At 33.2% G+C, this 14,491-nt stretch overlaps 1 pseudogene; it reads right to left on the reverse strand.

The window, feature by feature from the left end:
* Positions 1-2,227: 2,227 nt before the first annotated feature.
* On the reverse strand, positions 2,228-12,129 carry LOC134268069 (uncharacterized; annotated as a pseudogene).
* Positions 12,130-14,491: the final 2,362 nt, after the last annotated feature.

Consider the following 14,491-nt stretch of genomic DNA (forward strand, 5'->3'; position numbering starts at 1 on the left):
AATCAATCATTTCCAAACATATCCTCAAACCCTTATTTTAAACTACATTTAACTATAAACTGTAGTTTACTCTAGTATCAAGTTTTTTTATTTTGCGAATCTAGTTAATTTTACTATGAATTTCAAATTATTAGATTGCATTTTCTTCAAGTTCCACGCGTTTGTTTTTCTTATCAAAAGACAATATTACTTGTGTATCAAAAGTATTATCTCAAGGAAAAGGAGCACACGGCGGGAGTGACCGAACAGCTGGGGATACTCACTCCTCCATGGCACTTGATCCCACCTCTGATGTTTTGGAGGTACGTGTTTGCTCTGCTACTATTTCGTATTGTTTTAAAGACTTTTGATCTTAAATACTGTACGTTATATCCATATGTTTCCTTTACACCATCGATGACTGATTAAAAGATAATATTAGGGCCATAAATATGTATTTAAAACCTACAGCAAATGCGTTGTAAATTGGGCCTAAAGTATTTTATATCGTTCCTGTGATCTGTGTAAAAGTTTCCATACCTAAAAGAATGTATGTAAATTACACTGTGTTCACACCCATTCCATGTCCTTCTTATAATACTAGTATCTCTATAGGGCTTATGAAATCTACAGTAAACTCCATATAAGGATATATTACTACACAAGTAACGGAAGTCACTCGCGTTTATAATTAAGGTTTGTTCTCTAAATGTCGAGTTGAACTGAAGGATGAAAGCAAGTGTTTTCTTCTTCTCTTAACCAATATGAGCTGCAACTTTGATGTCAAAATTTTCTGTTGCAAAATTGCCATTAACTTTTTCAAGGACAGAGAAAAAAAAATTGCCTTTCTAAATAATACTAGTTTAATATTTTTTAATATTTGATTGTAAAGGGGTCTTTCTTTTGAAACAACTTTATTTTAGTCTAATTGATCACAAGGGTTGAATTTAATCATAAATTTATCATAATAGTTAATTTTAAAAGCAAACAAATCAAAAATTCTCAAAAAATGCAGCTCATATTTGCTTTAAGTTTTTGAATAAATTCTGCTTCACACGAACACAAAAAGGTCCGCTAATAACACTGCAAAAAAAGTATTCATAAGAATTCCGACAGAATTGGAAGTCTTGATCTCCAAAAAATTTAAAATTACATAGATACTGTTAAGCAAAACCTCTAGCATCTTTAAATATCAACTTCAGAATATTTGTGTGACCAATGACAAGGTAAGTTAATATTAAGCTCGTTTCTTGTCCTTCATTGCAACATTTCAATCTATATCTATGGCACGCCAAATTCACAAAAATGAGCTAAACCTAGTTTCACAATTGATAAACTAGGTTTATCGACTGTAAACTATAGTTTACAAACCGTAAACTATAGTTTACGATTTGTTAAGTATAGTTTTCATCTGTAAAACTATATTTAACGGTTGTTAACTATAGTTTACGAATGCTAATCTAAGTTTATCTGTCTGTAATAAGCGTTAACAATAGATTATGTTGATAAACATAGATTCACGTTTGTAAACTATAGTTTACAATCGTAAATTATAGTTAAGAGTTGTTAATCATAGTTTCACAAATTGTGAAACTATATTTATCAGATCGTTAACTATAGTTAACGGTTTGTAAACTATGGTTTACAAATCATGAAACTGTATTTATCAGATAATCTATGTTTTGCAATCGCAAATGATTGTTTTCGGTGTTAAGTATAGTTTACGGTTGTGAAACATAGATTATCGCGTTAACTATGGTTTACAGATGTGAAATATAGATTAACGTTGTTAACTATAGTTTACGGTTTGTAAACTATAGTTTACAACCGATAAACCTAGTTTATCGATTGTGAAACTATGATTATCTCATTTTTGTGAATTTGGCGTGCCATATATATCGACGACGTTTTATCAATCAACTAAAAGGTACTTTCTTTCATATGTCAACTTAATATCCCAGTGATTTCGAAACAATAGATATCAAAGAGACTGCCACATCTTTTTGGTATTCTGAGAATTTCAATTTCTCAAACGCTCTTTGGATCTTTTTTTATTTTATAGAATTGACTTGCATCATTTCTTGAATATGACGTTGCGCAATACATTCTCTTCTGAATAATTTTCGGAAAAGAAAAAAAAATATGTTCGGGCAAGACCCTTTTTAGGAATTAGAAAAATTTCAACTGAATGGCATTGCAGGGTAATTGGGCCAGTTAACTGCATGAATAAAATATAAAAAGGTATTTTTATTGTACACTGTAAATGATAAACATAACGAATAGCGACGGATTTCTTAAATACAGTAGACAATTTAACGAATCGTAAATGGATAAAGAAACATCAGAGGTGGGATCAGTAGCATAGGAGGAGTAAGCATCCAAGTTGACCGCTTACGTCCGCTGTGAACGCCATGAAATATCGTTTTCCAAGACAACCAAGATTAACAGTTATAAATTCTTATGCATCAAGCAACAATTTGTCATATTCCAGATGTAGATCTTGGTGACATAAAGTCCAAGTCTGTTTGGCCCCTGCTGAGTGCTAAGGCCGAATTCCTTTCCACAGAATCTGGCTTCATTCCCACCAACAGCCATGGATCAAACTCTTGTCGGTGGATCTTTTTCTTGGGGCCACTGTCCAAACTGAATTCCAATACAGTGTATGGAGAAATGCCGACTCGAGAGTCCTTTTCTATTGCAAATTTCAAGCAGTTCTCTTTTGCTTTGTCAGAAAACACAATGAAACAGTTCTGAACTTTCTGAGTATGTGACTTTTTGCGAATGGTATTCCCAGACATACCGGTATGCACCCGAATTCTTTGAAAGTTTTTAAGGAAAATATCCTCTGACTCTCCTATCAAATATATATACTGGTAGTATTCTTGAACTTTTTGCAGATTTTCTATCAATACACAATCAATGTAAAACCATTGCCTTGTGAGGTTTGACAATTTGTACATGAATTACAAGATTACACAAGAAAGCATCTGAATACGCAAACTTTGCCTCTTCTTTGTTAAAACCCCCTGGTTTTCTCAAACCTATGGACAAACTGTAACGAATAAAATAAAATAGATACACGTAATCATAAAATTAAGCAATACATGTAGTTATATTATATCATATATCTTCGATTTTTCTTAATGGACTTTTGCGGGAGCGTTGACTTTTACTGTTGACGACTTAATTTTACATTAGGATAATATAGAAGCTCTTTTACGATATACATATGTTGCTCAACGTGGTTACTTTAAAGCAAATATACAGTGAAGCACATTGAAGTGGTAAAATTTACCGTTTGGATGAAATGTTCCGAGTCATGTTTTGAACGTCGTACATGTAATATAATGACACGCCCACATTTTTAGAAACGAGAAAGAAACATTTGTCGTTATATTTTAGGACACCCCACTCTTTGCGACAAGCAACATGACTTACACTGAAATGGAGCTTTAAAAAAATTTGAAGAGAGAGTTAGAGACTCCCCGCTAAAACAAAAATTGCAACAAATATGTACATATTTTAGACATTTATCTAGTCTATGAAGATACCACAACACATGTTTCGGTCGAACACTTGTTTACTCGGTGTTTATTTAGACCTTCAATTTGATTGGCTATTATATTTATAGAAAACCTGTTCTACAGATATTCGAATAAACAATTTGACCGTTTTATCCATTTCTAAAGAAATGGGTGTGTCATCATATGACAATCAACGTTCTAAAGATAGCTCAAAACGTTCCATTCGAAAGGAAAATTTTACCACTTCAATGCGGTTCATTGTAATTTTAAAATATCGTTCATTCGAATACATGTAGAACAGGTATTCCGTAAATATGATAGCCAATCAAATTGACGGTCTACATAAACACCGAGTAAGCACGTGTTCGACCGATACACGTGTAAGCTATATGTATAAATTTGTTGCAATATGTGTTAAACACAAACGGGAACTATCTAACTTAAGCAACTTTTAAAATTTCTATTTCAGTGAAATTCATGTTGCTAGTCGGAAAGATTGGTGTGTCCTAAAGCAAATACAACGAATATTTCTTTCTCGTTTCTAAAGAAATGGGCGTGTCATTATGTAACAATTGACGTTAGATAAGAAACACCCAAACTTTCCATTCAAACGAAAAATTCTACCCCTTTAATGCGCTTCATTGAATCTGTAAATAATTTTGAAATAATCTTCCTCAAAATTGAACGAATTTTTATATATTTGTCTCATGTCTTTTCTCGGATTTACTTCTTCTCTACGAGCTATTCAAGATAAATATGAATTTAAAATTAGAAAGGCAACTCTTTTATATTATATACTAAATTTAATTCAAAAAATTGTTTCTTACCCCGATTTATTTGGAAAATTCTTCACAGTCATCATGACTTTATTGCCCTTTGCAGTGAACCTACATTTTGTGTTTGATTTTAGAGTTGGTTCGCCTTCATTCCAAACAATAGCCACTGGTTCCAAATCGGTACTGTCTGCATTGCCACGGAAAGTCTCAAGGTCTAATTTTAGCGAGAAAGGGTTAGAAAACTCCTTTATATTATGCTGAATAAATAATCTCTGGGATATTTTCTGAAGTTTGAATTTATCCGGATATAATCTGTGTCTTGTTTGCATTGCTTGTTTGTCCACCGTACTGAGCTAAAACCCACAAAAAATATGCTTATTAAACTTTTTATTTATCAAAAATTTGTTCAATTGCATAATAATATTGTTAGATCACTAATTTTCTTTGGTGGTGGGGGGGTGGGGGGGTAGTCTTCGTTGATATCGACCTCTGGAGACCCACAAATTTATTGCCAACACGAAATGTAAAAATTATGCATTTATATATAAATGCATTACTACTTAATATTTTCACGAAATCAACCCCCACACAAACCATAATTTTTCCTCAATCTTCGACAATTTGACCCCACAGAAATATGTAATTTTATGGTATATAATGAATTTCTCTGTTATAGATTCAAGCAAATAATATTCATTATTTTTAGGGGTGTTTTCAACTTGTTTGCTCATTTTCTCCCATTTTTGAATGTACAAGAAATATTTTCTGCAGAAGAATTGGATTTCATACTGAGTAATGTATATACACGTATATATAGTATTTAAAAAATGTTTTAGACTTCTTTTCATGAATTTCCGTTAATAATTTCTAAAAGACATCCTCGGATTTTTAACTTTTAATAGAAATATTTTATAGAATAAAGAATTTTGCTTAATACATGTATACTAATTCGTTGAGGTTTTTCCACGGTTCCCGATGGAACCTCCAAAGACACAGTCCTTGTGTGTTGTAAGGACAGCGCATTCCCTTCTGGAGTAATTGTCAACTGTTCTTCTTTAGGAATCTTTATGTAAAAGGACTACTTCTGTTGCATGAAATTTTATCAGATCTCCCTAAAGTGAAATGACTTAAATGTATTATAGGGTTTATCACAGTTGTATTCTGAATTTCTTACATTATTTAAGTTATACACGTAAACGAGACCTCAATGTTAAGCTTGAAACTTAAAAGCAACCGCTGACTACCAAACTTCTGAACACACTTCTGATAACTAAACAATACATTAAAAAATACATATAATATCATCTGTAAATTGTTACGAATTTTAATCTGCCATTCTGCTACCCTCTTTACCCAGTTTAACTTGTTCTTTATTCGAGCTTCGTATATACACCAGCATTCTTGTCAGGGTAGCTGACTTTGACGTAAAACGTAACTAATGCTTCATCACTTTGATTGAATGTTATCAACTGTTCATTTCCGTCCCTATCCACCAACATGTAAATTTGGCTGTATAATTTCTCCAAGTAACTAAGGCAGTTTTCTTTCATCTCACTGACCAGTCTCTGTTGTGCTCAAGGGACAGCCTTTACATGGCTCAAATCATACATTTCAGGGTATTCAACAGTAACATCACTGGATAGCTCTGATTTTAACAATCCTGATTTCTTCTGAAATCTAAAATAGGGAACAATTCCCGTACAGTTGCCTAGAGCCAAAATGAATCATATAAACAGGCGGAAAGTAAAGAACTGGTATAGAAATAGAAGGTATCAATGTAAGAAAAGCACAATGAAAAATAAATTGGAAAAGATACCTGTTTTCCTCTTCCTCTTCTGGTTCATTTGAGGTCTCACTAAAAGAAGGTACGTGTTAAAGTGAAAATTATATTCATTCTGAAACAAATATACACTTTGAAAAGAGCATGGCAACACAAGTTATTCCTTAACAGACGTTTGAAAATAGAATCAATGTTCTTTTTTAATTTTTGTTCCGCATTCTAGCCTGTTTCTTTCTCTATAGTTGACCTGAATTCAACTGTTTTCAATCCAAATGAATTTACTCACTTGAAACATAATAGCAAGTTTTGATTGAATTTTTAGCAAATGTCCGGTACGTGCGTCTCTAAGAACAAGATGTGTTTCTGAAACACTGATGCCCCCGTATGGCAACATACCAACGATAAAACTGTTTTTAAATGCAAATTTAATATATTCGTATGCAAAGAAGGGTTTTCTCACCGGAAATACAACTGTGAAATATGAAAGTAGGCCAAGGATAATATTTTTTATAAGTATGGAAATCTCCAAGGTCAAGGTAATTGGTATCCAATGAAAGGTCGTGCCTCAGAGAATATATATGTGAAGTATGGAAGCCCTAGACCTAATTGTTCAAAAGTTATGGCCAAGGTTAAAAATTTTAAAATATAGGTTAAACTCCAAGGTCAAGGTCAAAGAGTCAAAGTTCTTGATATCAAATGAAAGGTCTTGTCACAAGTATTTGATATTTGATATGTAAAGTATGAAACCACTAGCCTATTGCCTAACCCTTTAAAAATTATGGTCAAGGTTTGCTTTTTAAAAGTAGGTCAGACTACTAGGTCAAGGTCAAAGGTTCAAAGTTCTTGGTATCCAATGAAGGTTGTTATCACAAGGATTACATATGTAAAGTATGAAAGCAGTAGCCCTTCCCATTCAAAAGTTATGGCCAAGGTTAAAGTTTTTTCATAAGTATCGAAATCTCCAAGGTCAAGGTCAAAAGATCAAAGTTGTTGGTATCCAATGAAAGGTCTTTCCACAAAAAATACATATATCAAGTATAAAATTCTTGGTATCTACTGTTCAAAAGATGGCTAAAGTATTGGAATTTTTGTGTAAAAGTGGGTCAAACTCCAAGGTCAAAAGGTCAAATTTGGTGGTACTCAAAGAAAGGTCTTTGCACAAGGAATACACATGTCAAATAGGAAATTCATCGCTCCATCAAATCAAAAGTTTTGGGCAAGGTTAAAGTTTTTGCGGCCAAACAGACAGACGGAGAGATAGACATAGACAGACAGACAGATAGACGGATGGACACGACAAAAAACTATATACACCCAAAACTTCGTTTATGGGGGCATAGAAATTACATCAAAATGCATTACCTTGGTGGATTAGATTATATCATTTGTTGTATTAGTTAATGTACAATTTCATTTTCGCACAACGTTGTTTCCACACTTTTTAATCCATAGTCGCTGATAACCGAAAACAGCATTACCAACTAATTTATTATAACTATAAAGAATTTTCGGCTTAAAAGTAAATCAAATTTTTACCTTTCAAAGTCTGAAGACACGTCATATTCACTACAAACACATCATATTTGATTTTGTAGCCTATAAATTTACTTCAAACGTATCATTATATCGCGCATTATATTACCTGTCGTAGCTTTCATCGACAGAACTATGTGAGCTGTAATGCTCCTTGTAGCAATTTTAGTATGACAGGAGTTTGTAATTTTATTTTATGCTTATTTAATTTTCTATTGTTAGTCATTTCCGTTCTTTCCTGATTATGATAAGGAGCACACAGCGGATGTGACCGGTCGGCAGGGGGGTGCTCATTCATCAATAACACCTGATCCCACCTCTTATACTTTAGGGGCCCGTGTTTTCTTTGCTCTTGATTTGGTGTGCATGTGTTCGTAATCTCCATATATTTCATAATTAGTAATTATATAACCATACCTGTCTACTTCTTCAGCGAGAGAATCGTCAGATAATCTGAGATAAAAACAAAGAGAAACATAATTTCTTTTTGTGTGTGTGTGTGTGTGTGTGTGTGTGTTTTAGCACTCACAAATATTTTAAGTATATGCACTACGCTTTTGATCTATTTTCAAAACTTACTCTTCGATTACAGCTTTCTTCTCTATGCCACAGATCTTTTTATTCCACGAAGGATGAAAGTCCACGCCCACTAATGGTTTGTGTGGCTTCACTACCTCTCTGATTTAGTGATAAAAATCTTAATGAACAGTGATTACTTTAAATTGATTACATTATTAATATTTTTTATTATATTGTATATTATTTCAAAATGTATTACATGATTGTATCATTATTATACCATAATATAATTTACAATTATGGACTTTTTCAGTGGTGAAAATTGTTTAATATTCATTCGAAAATTATCTTCATTGACTGATGCAAAGTATTAAACCTCTAGACTAAAGTCTACTTAGGTGCTTTATAATAATAGTTCAGTATTGAATTGGTTAGAAGGTGAAAGTTGCATGACGACACTATTTTCATTTACGAGTTACTCTAGCCATGTTCAATTACTCCGCGATGTAAAGTCGTGTATGAAAATGGTGTTCTCATATGCAACTTTCATTTTTATTTATCAAATAGGCTACTAGACTATAACATAAAAAAAAAATTATGGACTCTTGACTAGGATCAATGTTGGAACTTCTCTGGTCAATATCAAACCATATTCACACTGTCCCTAATTGTATGTCTTTTATATGATGATATTTTGCCACCGATTCTTTATGTGAATTATTTTAAATGCTCAACAAATAAAAAGAAATAAAACATAAAATTCTTAATGGCTGTACCTTGGAACAGTGTGGAAACTACTTCTGCTTTCTATCTGTGCCAATGTTTCATCTGCATTGTCATCCTGGCTGTTTGAGAGAAATTTATAGATATTGCATGAAAATTTCTTCAAGTTCAAATTTAAAACAATTTGGTAATGTGGGAACAAATAATATGCACACTTAGTGAACGATATACAAACCCCTTTTCTTCAATCTCTTCGTCGACTTCACATTCAGAATCTGGGTTATATCCACTCTTTTGGTTTCTTGTATTTATAAGTGTATTTGCATCACATTTACTGTAAAAAAAAAAAAAGTGTAAAAAAAAAGACGACTGAGATTGATTTATCAAATAAATAAACTGTAGTTCATCTATACACATTAATATCTAGTTTAAAGGGACTTTTGATTGCATAGAAAATGTCAACTTCATGGATCAAACAAAAATCTGCGACGAAAATTTTTTATTGTGATTATGGTTCAGGCGTTAGAAATCATGGTTTCTTTACAAGTAAGATTCATCTTTTACATCTTTAATATCAAATTACATGTTAATGAAATGGAAAGATGAGCAATGTTAACTTTTGCAACGGTCTTGTGTATATTGACATTCACACAGAAAATTATGTTTCTTTGTTATATTCCTTTAAATTGTGACGCTACCACTTGCTGGTGGAAGACTGCAAATTTTGATGTGCATGTACTCCGTGTCGGAAAAGTTACATCAAAACTACCTGTCCTACTTGTGAAACTCATTCCATATGCAACTAAAACTTTTTTAAAATATATTGTTCTTACCGTTAGGTCATTTTAGCAAAATACTTTCACATATTCTTAAACAAACAGTGTCATTGTGCACCTTCTTTTTTACTTTTTGATCAATTATTATGGAGATCACCCACAGAAAAACAAGGAGGCGGAGATATCATTTAGTGAGCTTAGTGCTAATAGCACCTCTGGTTTTTTATTTTGCAAGATGGTAGATATTGCAAAGACTAGTCATGAGTACCAGTATTTGGAACTTTTCGAGACTTAATTTTTTTATCTACAAACAACCATAAGACGTAGCCATAAGTGGGAGGGTATATAGTGAACGGGATGTCCGTCTGTCCTAAAATTTCGTCTGTAACGCTTTTGGGTACCCATCTCTTATCCATAACTCCTCTTATACCACTGAATGAAATTAAATGAGACTTTCACAGAATTTTTATTAAATAGTGCCATTAAATTGTGACCTGTATTTTACTTTTTGATAAGACAAGGGTTATCCATGGCAAAACATTGACACTGCCAATTCTTTTTATAATATTGAAATGTGTCCATCTCTTATCTGCAACTCCTACTATATCACTGAATAAAATGATGATACTTTCACAGATTTTCTATAAAATATATATCTTATTTTATTTTTTGATCCGACACTTATTTCGGGTCTCCCAGAGCAAAAACGTACTTAATGAACTCAGTGCTCACAGTCCCTCTAGTTTTATATTATCATTCTATCTATGAATCTTCCTTAAAATTTGTGGAAAAATCAAGGACATTGCAATTTTATGCATGAACTGGAAAAAAGACAAAAAGGTACTTTAAAAGTTGAATATTTTTCAAGATCAAAGAAACAAGTCATTATGAAATTTAGACTTCTGTCAATCCACTGAGCTCACTAAATGATACCTACCGCCTCCCATATGATTATAACGGTCAAGTCCAATGAATGAGTGATTTAAGGTCCCCATTTCGTCAAGGTGTTGTTTGCCGGTTTCGGTGATTTTTTTATGTAATACATTCATACAGTAACTCTGGTCTTACCAAACCTTAAAAAATGTGTTTTCTTTTTTCCATTTCTCCGGTGTTCCATATTCTCCAAAGCCTATGAAATGCTCTTTTTGCTTTTCATTACCTTTTCTGAATGTTCTTAAATCCACCAGATTTCTTTGTTTTCTATATCATACAAATGCTTACATCACATAGTGGCTCATTATTTACTACGATGACATTTTCATTCCTGTTTCGTCCTCTGTGTTTTAATTTCTCTGCAATCAACATATCATCTACATGTATTTTTGTTGCTTCTGATATTAATTTTCTGTCTTCTTTATACACTTTTTCAATGCTAAAAGAGCATTGTCATTTGCAAAATTCTCGATTTTTACTAGTGTTGATAGCTCCATTTGATTCCTTTTCGCTATGACGGTTGTTTTCTTCATCCCCCAGACTTTCGCAAGAACTAGAGGTACTGTGAGCAAAAATAATACCCCCGCCTCCAATATGAATATAATGCCAATGTCCATGTTTTGCTATGGGAAACCCAAACTATGTGTCGGATCAAAAAGTAAAATAGGAGGTCACAATGGCAATATGTATATTAAAGATTCTGTGAAAGTTTCATCAAATTTCATTCTGTAGTATAAGAGGAGTTGTGGATAAGAGATGGGTACCCAAAAGCGTAACAGACTGACGGACATACAGACGGACGGATGGACATCCCGATTACTACATACCCTCCCACTTTTCAAGCGGGGGTATAAAAATTGGACAACATACAAGCCTGATTCATTTTTTTTTCTAGATGTCCTCCACTGAATTTCCATTTCATTCAACTTGAGGTCAACAAATATGTGAACGTGTGTGGAATTGGTGCCCTTCACCTTTTTCTTGCTCTACAATACTAGTATTACATACATGGAATTTCTCTTTTCTGTTGTTTCCATTCTGTCTAAACCTTGTCTGTGCCTTCCTGAGTTTCCTGTCTACCCCTGTCCTATAATTTAGTCAATCATTCATAAAAAAATAAAATTGAAACAATAATCATTCTTCAGAACACTTTTCTGATAATCGAATTACAAGACTACTGGACGTCCCTTTAGTCTCTAACTTTGATATTTAATAATGAGTCCCCATTTCGTGTATTAAATCATGTTGTCACTGCTTCCCAGATCTTGTATTTTTCTACTTTATCTAGATGGGGTTGTTCCTACATCTGATTTCATTAATTCACCTTCCTCTTTCACCTACTCTTGTCACCTTTCCACTTCCCGTTCTTCAAACTTCTGCATGCTCTCACTTCACCAACTGCCAAACTTCTTGTATATCTATGTCCTCGATATCCTCTCCATCCCCTGTATTAATTCTCCTATTGGGTCTATCAGATCCTCATGTACGGTTCATGCAGCATCTCTCTGTAATTTTCAAACTATCATCCTATCCTACCCATCTCTGTTTTCTAGCCCTCTCTGTTTGTCCTTCATTCCAACAGTCATTTTTCAAAGGTGAACATCTTTACGATGGTGTAGAGTTTCTTCCATAGTCAGCAGCCTTCTCTGCAGCTTTAGCTTTTTCCCTCCCAAACAGTTTCTCAAAAATTCTCTGCTACCTTTCCTGACGTCTCTGACCTTCCTTCTCTATATTCCCCTATATGTCTCTTTTAGCCTGCCTAAACACTCTTTGGCTCACCTGTTAATTTATACCATTCGTCTTACATTAGCCATGACTTCTCTCTGATTCATGGATCATCCATTTGTTTGTTTCACCATGATGATGTTGTCTCTGCGCGTGTGTCCTGTGTGTGAAAGCCATTTTGTTACACTCTTTTCTATACATCATCTGAATCCTGTATGACCTGAAACCTACTGTTGACCTCTGTAATGAACTTTAAACTCATCCTGTAACTGCTATTTTTTTTATCTGATCTTCTTTAAAGTAGTGGTAATTAAAAAACACCTAATCTTTTCAATATTCTGGTGGACAAAGTTTTACATAAGAATACATAGGAAGTATCTTTAAAAATCTTCTCAAAAACAGCAAAATCATTTTAGTCAAAACAATACAGAAGTATCCTCGAGGAGTTCTTTTCCAAACCATAACCCCAGGGGCAGGACAGCGAGATTAATTTTTTACACAGGAATATGAATTTTAAGAAAATAGGTCCAGGAATATTCCAAAAAAATTTCTTCGTAAAAATAATTGATATTATTAGACAGATTAATATAGTTCTAAACATCCTCAGGTAGTGAAAATTCAAGATTGTTAAAATCATGATCCTTTGGGGAGGGGGTTTGAAGGGTGGGACCACAAAAAGGGGCCAAAACGTTACGAAGCCATTTATAGTCATTTATAATTAGAATCATTTTCAGATAGTATAGATTGCATTGTTCAAATCATGGCCCCCCTTTTTTTTCAAATAAATGTGGTCGTCTCGATTTGCGAGTATTTAATTAAAAAATTAAATAGTTTTCATATCAAGAATTAAATTTCATTAAACTTCAGTGCTTTCAATACACTACTTTTTGTAGTTGACAAAATATTTTTACTTTTGCAGAATTCTATATTACGAAAAGACTGTGTTTTAAAACTTGTGCCTGGTCCTTTTTTTGTCATTGAAGTTTTATTCAATTCAGTTAAAACCATACATTTGTGGGTATTTTTTACTTCCGTAATCAAAAGCTAGTTTCGCGATCCGCTCCACCTGGTATAATTTTAACCTCCTCCCTATGAAATGCGGAGGGGGTTACTGGCTCGAGATGGAGGATGAGTGAAGAAGTGTAAATACAAATGTACAATATAACAATCAGCTAAAATGACTCCTGCATGACCACTCTTTCCTTCCCTCGGGATCGCCTGAATATTTTTACTTAGTGACTAACCCCCCCCCCCCCCTAAAAAAAAACCGAAAAAGTTCAGGATTCGTCCTTGTCAAAGTGAGTTTGAACAATGATAAATAAATTTTATAATGATTTTTTTCATTTATAATTAAATATATAATTTTAGTAGATATAATTTATTTATTGTGTATATCTGTTTTTCTAAACTCAGAATCAACAAAATTTATTGTTTTCCTTAAAAAGTAAGGAAAATTTTGATTTTTTTTTCGTTAGGTTGTCGAAAGAGTTGTCTTTCTTTACATGCAGAGGTTACCTCCCGTCATTTATTGTTTACACTCGCTAGAGTGCGCGTTGAAATAGAACGATGGTCTGCTACTTCAGTCTCTGAAATGGAAATTTAATGATCAGCGGTGTTTTCACATTCTCACCATGAAATGAGGTAATATTCGCATGCCTTATAGTAATATCCTATTCCTTCCTATCTATAACTGAAATAGTTCAGTTGACTAGTTGTTTTGTAGAACGTAAATATTTGGCAGGATTATCATGATCCTGGCTGCTTTGTGAATCATTGTTTTATTCACTGAATCAAAGTGTATCGGTTTTTTGAAGAATGGCCATTCATTTCAAATGACTTTTTTATCACATGAAACTGATTTGATTTGATTTAATGCAGATCATTTTCATTTTCTCGATATGAATGAACTGTGCAAGTGATGTTCTTGTATGAAAACTATATTTTCAATTTTGCTTCATTGATCCCTCAGTATTGAAACCTCATCACTGTGCCTTTATCACAAGACGGCTCAATAAAATATGTATGGCATGTTTTTGAAATGGTGACACATATTGACGATGCTCGGAAGTAGAGACGACTGTATTGAGAATTCCTACACTTGTAAACTCGGGACATTTATGCACTTATAGTAGCCTTATAATCTGACTATTAAAAGTCAAAATTTAGCAGATTGTTTTGTAAGTAAGTATGATATTGAAAGTCTAAAGCTCTTAGTTTAATGTT

The sequence above is a fragment of the Saccostrea cucullata genome, unplaced genomic scaffold (assembly GCF_032062105.1).
Source record: "Saccostrea cucullata isolate Sc308-1 unplaced genomic scaffold, CSIRO_AGI_Scuc_v1 ctg15153, whole genome shotgun sequence".
In the NCBI taxonomy this organism is placed as follows: domain Eukaryota; kingdom Metazoa; phylum Mollusca; class Bivalvia; order Ostreida; family Ostreidae; genus Saccostrea; species Saccostrea cuccullata.